Genomic DNA, 8,042 nt, shown 5'->3' on the forward strand with positions numbered 1-8,042 from the left:
CCCTTCATTTCGCCTGCAATTTGACATCATTTACACGTCCTGTAATGGTCATGATACGTCATGTGCGTTCACCAAGCTGAACGACTAAAGACGATCCGCCATATTGATAACATTATTTAAACAACCTGAAGAAGACCAATAAAACTGGTCAAAACGTCGGTTTTAAAGATATTTTAACCTCGGAAATTCCCGAAAACAATTCGAATTTTAATTTTATACACGTAGTTTATATATAGTTACCATTTCGCTGGAGATATTGTCATTTCAATAACTCCAAAATTAATGTGTGTCAGTGGCAATCAATATAATTGTTTTATTTTCTCCTTCTTTAGAAAATGGGGACCTAGCTAAGATCAAATGAAAGGTTTTGCAAAAAGAACCAAAGTGACAGTCTGGAATAACATTTAGTATTAATCTTGCATGCAAGGCAAAGGCTTAAATGCACTTGAATTCTTGAAATGAAAGGGTTAATTACTGTAAAGACGTTATTTAACTCAGCTGCATGAGTCACCCTGTAACAAAGTCACACAGTTATTTGTAAAGTTGAGATGCGCAAAGCCGTATCATATTTTGAAAGTGTATTTAGGGTAATATCTCTTTTTTTGAAAGTGTATTTAGGGTAATATACTTACAGCGCAGATAGCTGTGTGAGTCCAGAGATAACATTTTCTGGGAATTGCGTTATTTCATTCTCCCTGAGATATCTGGAAATGAAAATGAAAATTAGAAATAAGTACTCAATTTAAATTAAAGAAGAACGATGCAATCAATACCATTTTAGTTTTAATTGCCGTTTAATTCTTAGCATTCCCGGATCGTCGTTGTACTCGATTCTACTTAGACAAGAGCAGTAAAATGAATCCCAATTGTCTTAAAATGAATCCGTGATCGACTCAGAGCCATGAAATCACTGTGACGAGTTGAGTTATTTTGTTCTTATCAAGATATCTAAAAATAAAAATAAAAATAACAGAAATGAGTACAAAATTCGAATTAAACAAGAAAAATGCAATCAATCCCATTTCAGTTTAGTTGCCGTTTCGTTCCCAGCATTTGCGCATCACGGTTTTATTCGATTCTATTTAGACAAGAGCAGTAAAATTAATTCCAATTTTCCTAAGAGGAGTCCGTGAACGACTCAGAGGGTTCAAATCAAGGAAAAAATGGATAACAGTGAATTTGCTACTTCTATGGGAAACAATTGGCCGTTCCGAAATTCAGCAGGGAACTGGGGCGAGTTTCAAATTTTAACTAATCGATGAGCTGACACCACTACATGAAAGATCATGTTCAGATTGGTCATTTGACCAAGTATGATGCTTTATGAGTGAACGGAGACCAAGTAATTAACCTTGAAATACGGTTCAACATCCATCACGCAAACGTCTCTAATTTTGACAAAGCGGCCCCAAAACCATATAAACACTAATTTTTTTTTTTATCAGTTTAGTGACAACTGTAAACTCCCGTCATGTACCTACTACTTGAAAGAAGCTGCGATGAAAATCGCTATGTTTGCCCATTTTAAAAAGTATCACGGAAATCATAAAAATTTTAAGAGTTTATATGGTTTTGGGGGACGCTGTGTCAAAATTAGAGACGCCTGTATGGATTTTGAATCATGTTTCAAGGTCCATAACCTTGTCTCTGTTCACCCTGAAACTTTCACCTCTCATCTCTATAAAAATTGAGGCATGTCAAGTATCTTTACTTTTACGATAATTCACTGTCTACTTCAATCTTTTTTCCTTCATTTCTCTAGTTTTAGAGATTTTCACTTTGTGTGTAACAAATTGCATTTCACTGGAAATGAAATGTATTCCTAGAGAACTGAACGCAGAGGCGGTTGTCTGAGTAGAATCGTAGTTTTCGATGATAATGCATTAAATTATGTTATTTTTTTAGAATGTTGGACGTTAAGTGGGGCCCACATTCCGTGGACAGGTTCGCCTGCTGTTATAACAACGAGCTTGCTCGTTTTAACTCCAGGCTTTATCAGCCCGGCTGGAACAGAAGCGGTTGACGCATTTACTTCAGATTGGAAACACGAGAACAATTGGCTATTGCCCCAGGTTTCCCTAATTGTACGAGTTATTAATCACTTGAAACTATGTAGGGCTGAAGGATCAATTGTTTTTCCAGTGTGGAAGTCTTTTTACCTTAGGCATGCAACTGTAAAAGCGTAATCATGGGATTAAAAAAATAAGCGCCTACTGCTACAATCAGGAGCAGAAACACGCGAAGGAAGGCTATGCAGCTGCCGGAAAAAAAAGGAGTGCCTACTCGACAACCAGTGTCTCGCAAAGCGCATTGTGTACCAGGCTTCTGTCAGATCTAGCGAGGGGACTTAGTACTATGTAGGGCATACGGACACGGACTTTAAGGTGACCTTCGCCAATCACAAGCAGTCTTTTAAGACAGAAAAATACAGTAATCAAACTGAGCTAAGCAAATATGTATGGCACTTAAAAAAAGAAAAAAATAAGAGTATAAGAACACTTGGAAAATTCTAGGCAGAGCACGTGCGTATTGTAACACTACTAAAAGATGTAACTTATGCACACTTGAGAAATATTACATAATTTGCCACCCCGCTGGAGCACGCCACACTTAACAAAAGGTCAGAGCTAGTAAGCAGCTGCTGGCATGCAAGTAAGTTTTTACTAAATAACGTGTAATTAAGAACTAAACACTGTACAAGCAAGTGTGAAAAATTGAACGCATAAATACCGCGTTTATGTAAATAGAATTATAAGATCCCGAAGAGTGGGAGCGCCATGCTCCTACGAAACAAGCTTGTAGATCTGTAATGGAAAAGTAGTCCACTCTTCTCTCTATATACAGCTATTTCGAGAAAGTTTGTCAAGAATAAAGTGCACGCGACAATCCCGAAAGGTAATATGGGATATGACCAATACACAGTTTCTAACGACTGTAGCTGTCGAACCTACTTTTGTTACTTTCCTTCAGCACTCGCAAACATATATCAGTGGCCTCCCGTACGATTCTTTTAAATTTCTTTGAAAAACAGTGCGCTTAAAATCACCCACAATACCTTTCAGGATTGTCATGTGCACTTTTTCCGACAACTTTTCTCAAAATAGCTGTATATAACCAGCTCCAACTCCTTTGTCGTTGAGCACTCTCTGGGGGCTAATATGCAGACAGTACTGTTTCGGCCTTTTGGGCCTCATCAGTGCAGTGCTGATGTCTACGACGGAGGTTAAGCTTATAAAGCCACCCCAAGTGTCCCACACATATGGTACATCTAAGCCATGCCAGAGTGCTCAAACTAGCGAGCTAGTGAGCATGCGCAACTGCATAATGTTCTTGATACTAATCAGTAAGTAATGTTTGCAACAAGAGCGGCAGTGTTGTATATAATGTTTACAACATGAGCGGCAATGTTGTATGGGGCTTTACAATCTCGAGCCGAAGGGGAGAGATTGTAGGGGCCCAACTTGTGAAATGAATACTTTGTGGCAGTATCGCCGATGTGTTAGAAAAGCATGCATGCAACAAAGTTTCATTGGCGTGTGCTCTCAAGGGAAATCAGGTATTGTCTTGCGTACTACTGAATGTTTATACTGAGGTCGCATGTCGTCGGATATTGAATATTTATTTCATTTTCGGGCAATGATTTCCTTAAATAGGCCATTTCCGAGTTCTCGTCTGCCTCCTCTTCAAAGCGAGTCTAAGTGCGACGTTTTTGTGATGGTAATTAGTTCTACTTTACATATGAAAGCATACTAATTATCATAAGAAAAACTTCGCACTTAGACTTGCTTTGAAGAGGAGGCAGACATGAACTCGGAAATGGCCTATTGACATACACATTTTCAGTGGAACACATGGATTTTAAAGTTAAAGTTTTTAGTGATCCTTGTGCCCAACTAGTAGATTTACTGATCTCTTTCAACCTTGGAAGGCTTAACTGCAGAATACCCTGCCACCTTGAAGCTAAAACCTAAATTGGGTGGATACGCGGATGCGCAGATACGCATTGGAAACACCGAGCTTTGCGGATACGAGGGTAAGCACTCATTTTCCTGGTTCCCAGTATTTCTTCTTTCTGACGCGCCAAACAAAAAGAGCGAAGGAGATTGATGTGTATGTATTTCTTGTTCATAAAGCATGATGATCGAGTGAAAAACAATGCTGTATCTTAATGCATGATCAATCTCCTTGCTGATATGTATTTCTCGTTCTTAAAGCGCGACGATCGAGTCATTTTACAGTTCGGTGATTTAATTAATCACACTTTTCTCGGAATAGCACTCGATTCCTGATTAAGCCTATAAGCTCTCGTTTCAGTGATTTTAGTTTTTCATTTACGGCACCGTTATCTACACTTTTTACGAGATTGTGTGAAGAATATACGCCAAAATAAAACTGAACTCTTCAAATTACTGTGCAATATACCTCTTCTTTAAACGTGGCGTCAACAACATGCCTCGTTCTAGCTTTCACTGTACGGTTCGGTTAACTACAATTTTCTCGAAATAACACTCGATTCCTGATTTAGCCTAAGCGCTCGTTTTAATTATGAGGACTATGCACTACTGTGACATTATAGCCTTCATTTTACGGTTTGGTCAACGGATCAATGCTTCCTTGTGGGGACAGCACTCGAAATCGAGTACAACGAGAACGTGTTAACTACGCTTTTCTCAAAATAGCACTCGATTCCTGATTACGCCTAAGCACTGGTTTCAGTGATTAGGCCTAAGTGGGAAATGAGAAGTAACGAAGTAATAATTAAGTAAAATGAATTGTGTTCATAAAAAGAACACGTGGTTGTATACTTTGTTGCAACCATTAGTGATTGTATATAATTTATTTAATTATTGTATTAGTTCATTCATCAACCCCAGCTTCTCCTTGCTACCCTTTCAAACCCTCCCCGTGCTTTCAGGCAGTTCACTCTTTACAGACTATGCATGTGACCTGAATAGTGCGTTTCCGTTTGCTGTCACGCTTATGAATTATTAATGATTTTTACAATAAAGGACACACTTTATTACTTACCGAACTGTTAGGCAGCAAACAATGCTGAACACAGAGAGTATCCATGCTAACGATGGAATTAAAGCAACTACAAGCACATGGCAACAGAATTGTTAAGAGCAAAAGAGTGATTTTAGGTGTTTTGGGGGCCTAGTGTATGGTGAATTTGTTCTCCTCTATGACATCTATGGCATCCCAAAGCGCTTTCATTTTGGTTCGAGTCAGGCACGTTTTTAAGTACTGCAGTATCGCTATGCAAATTGCAGTGGTGTATTAAGGACTGATCAGGATGAGTTTTATTTCCTCACTATGTCTCTTGGATCGTCACAGACTGTTCACCCATGATAATCAACAGCTTTCACATCCAAAGGTCGGTACACAACTTCGATTGCATGGTGAATACCCTTCTACAGTTTCTCCAGTTGTCTGTGCTGGATTTCTCTGTCTTTTTTTTTTTTTTTTTTTTTTTTTTAACAGGGAAGTACACTGATTGTTTAAGATTTTTCCTGTGTAGTTTCTTTTCAGACAATAATAATGACTTTTATTAAGGTGCCAAGACTTTGTAGTGCTGTGGCACTAATTGGGGACACTGAACATATAAATGAAATCAGTTTCACTAAATAAGATCAAGCATTCATTTTTAAGAAAGGGGAAACCGGAGTACCCGGAGAAAAACCTCTTAGAGCAGAGTAGGAAAACAACAAACTCAACCCACTTATGACTTTGAGTTGTATATTTCAATAATAATAAAAATTTAAAAAAAAACTATATTGTTGACATATTTTCCTCCTCCTGTTATGTGTAGGATTCGGGTGCATTAGAGTTATATCTGGTTAATCAGTGACGTGTGTTGATTTTTTTATAAAGAGCATTTTATTGCGCCCGTAACTTACAAAAGGTCATTTTACAATACGGAAAAAAAATCCCTTTAAAGATGAAGGGTATAAAGGCTCCCTTGAAAAGTGGAAATCGACGAGGTGCCGAGCCGTTTCAGATAAGATATAGAATTTTTACACACGTCACGGTATAGTTGAAGTATTAAGTATTGTAGGGTACTCTCTCCTCATTATCCTGTGTTACAGCTAACAAAAGCAGACTACGCTTTACTCCAGGCATACGGATATTTACCTCTTATTATAACATCCCTTCAAGAAAGGGCGCGCTCTGATTTCTGATTGGCTAATAAATGCAATCTATTTCCGAGTGGGTTGCACGCTGACGTCAAGCATTTCGTAAGACTTTTTGCCGGCAACTCTTTTTTCCCCATGTTCCGAGTTTTCACAAGATAATTTTGGTTTTTTTCGCTTAACAATGGAAAAATCTCTGGACATAACGAAGACAATTCCGATCAATTTCCCAACTTTGAGCTCAACACCAAGTAAGGTGAAAAGATTCGCTGGTTTAAGCGAATGGGAGCTTAATGATCTGGTCGAACAAAGGCACTCGTACAAGACCAAGAAAATAATTAACAAATTGGCCCGTATCAACCTTTCGAGGTGAGTATGTCTAGTAGTAATTCTAAAGAGGCTTTTTAGCGATTTGGCGACACAATCTTTCAGTGCAAAATATTTTTGGCGTAGAAAGCCATTTGAATGTTTTCTTCCAGCAAACGTTGCACGCAATTTATAGATTAGTTTCTTAATTATAATTTGTTCATAGTTTTAGTTCCACTTTAAGTCGTAAATATTAATTAAATCCATGCATCTGTTTCAAGTACAAGCTTACATTTAAAAAAACTGTTTTACTGAGCATTAAATTAATGACATAAGTTTTATCTGGCAAGGACAACGCTTGAGTAAGCAAATGCATCTATTTGCACAAAATAACTAGTTTACATCTTTAAAATTCTCCTTCCTTTCTTTATTTTACCATAATTAATAACGAAACAGTTGCAAAAAGGAAAACACAAAAAGGAAAGCCATAAAATGAATCAACCCTGCTTGAATTTAGACAGAATCGAAAGATATCTTAACGCTCCTCCTTACAGCAAAAAGGAGCTTGCTAGCTTCAGCTAGCAAGTGATCCCACATTTTTTCTGTTATCAAACCAGGTGTTGGATGCGCAACTTGTTAATTTGAAAAGAAGTGGAAAGGAAAACGTAACCCATAAACCTGCTATTTAAGAACAACATCTCAGACAGCTCAAAACCAGCGGAGTCATTTTTCTTTCTTCCCCACTCTCACTTTTAAGAAATATCTGGTTCCACATAGTCCTTTACTTTTTCCGAAGAGGCCGTGAAGGTCAGAGAGCCCTTACTATCAACAGCTTTAATTTTGTCGTTGATGCAGCCAGGACAAAATTCTCAATCATGGCTTATGATGAAACTTCGAAGAACCATCATAGATGGGGTCAGTGACAACCCAATAACGAAAATGAAGCAAAGATGTACGAAACTGCAGACCAATGATGTGATTGCTTCAAGGCTTTAAACCACTACCTTGAAAGGGTTAACCACAATTGCAGTGCATTTTTCCAGTATCTAAGGGCAAATTTCATTCCCGAAGAAGATGTAAAGTAAACTAAATAAAGTAAAGGCACTTTATTCAACATCGGTAGTTCCTTCAGTCACGAAACTGGTATCAGTGGAAGCCGACGGTGCGCCCTTTACCGTTTGTTACTTGCGGTGCATAAATGCGTACATCAGAAATGAAAGAGAAACTCAGCAAGACTTACTGCGATGTTCATAATTTTGCGAAATCTCATCCTCAATGGCCAAAGGCCAGACTGCGCTTTGGGTTCCATCAATCAAACTTCCGACGCCAAGCCGAGAGTTGACCCGAAACCACTGATGCCGAAATCAATTGATGCGTGAAGTAACCTACTTAAAAGGTGACACGTAACCAGTAGACCTCATCGCCTGATGAAGACTAGCAGTATGCAGTCGAAAGTTCGCGATCTACGTCACAAGTGACCACATCGTGAAACAAACGAGAATACTTTATTATTATTGTACTTCACCACGATGTATAACAGCAACCTTTTTGACGACATTAACCTAACAATAACCATGGCAGTCATGCATGGCGCATGGCGGT

Source organism: Montipora foliosa, chromosome 13, assembly GCF_036669935.1.
Source record: "Montipora foliosa isolate CH-2021 chromosome 13, ASM3666993v2, whole genome shotgun sequence".
Classification (NCBI taxonomy): domain Eukaryota; kingdom Metazoa; phylum Cnidaria; class Anthozoa; order Scleractinia; family Acroporidae; genus Montipora; species Montipora foliosa.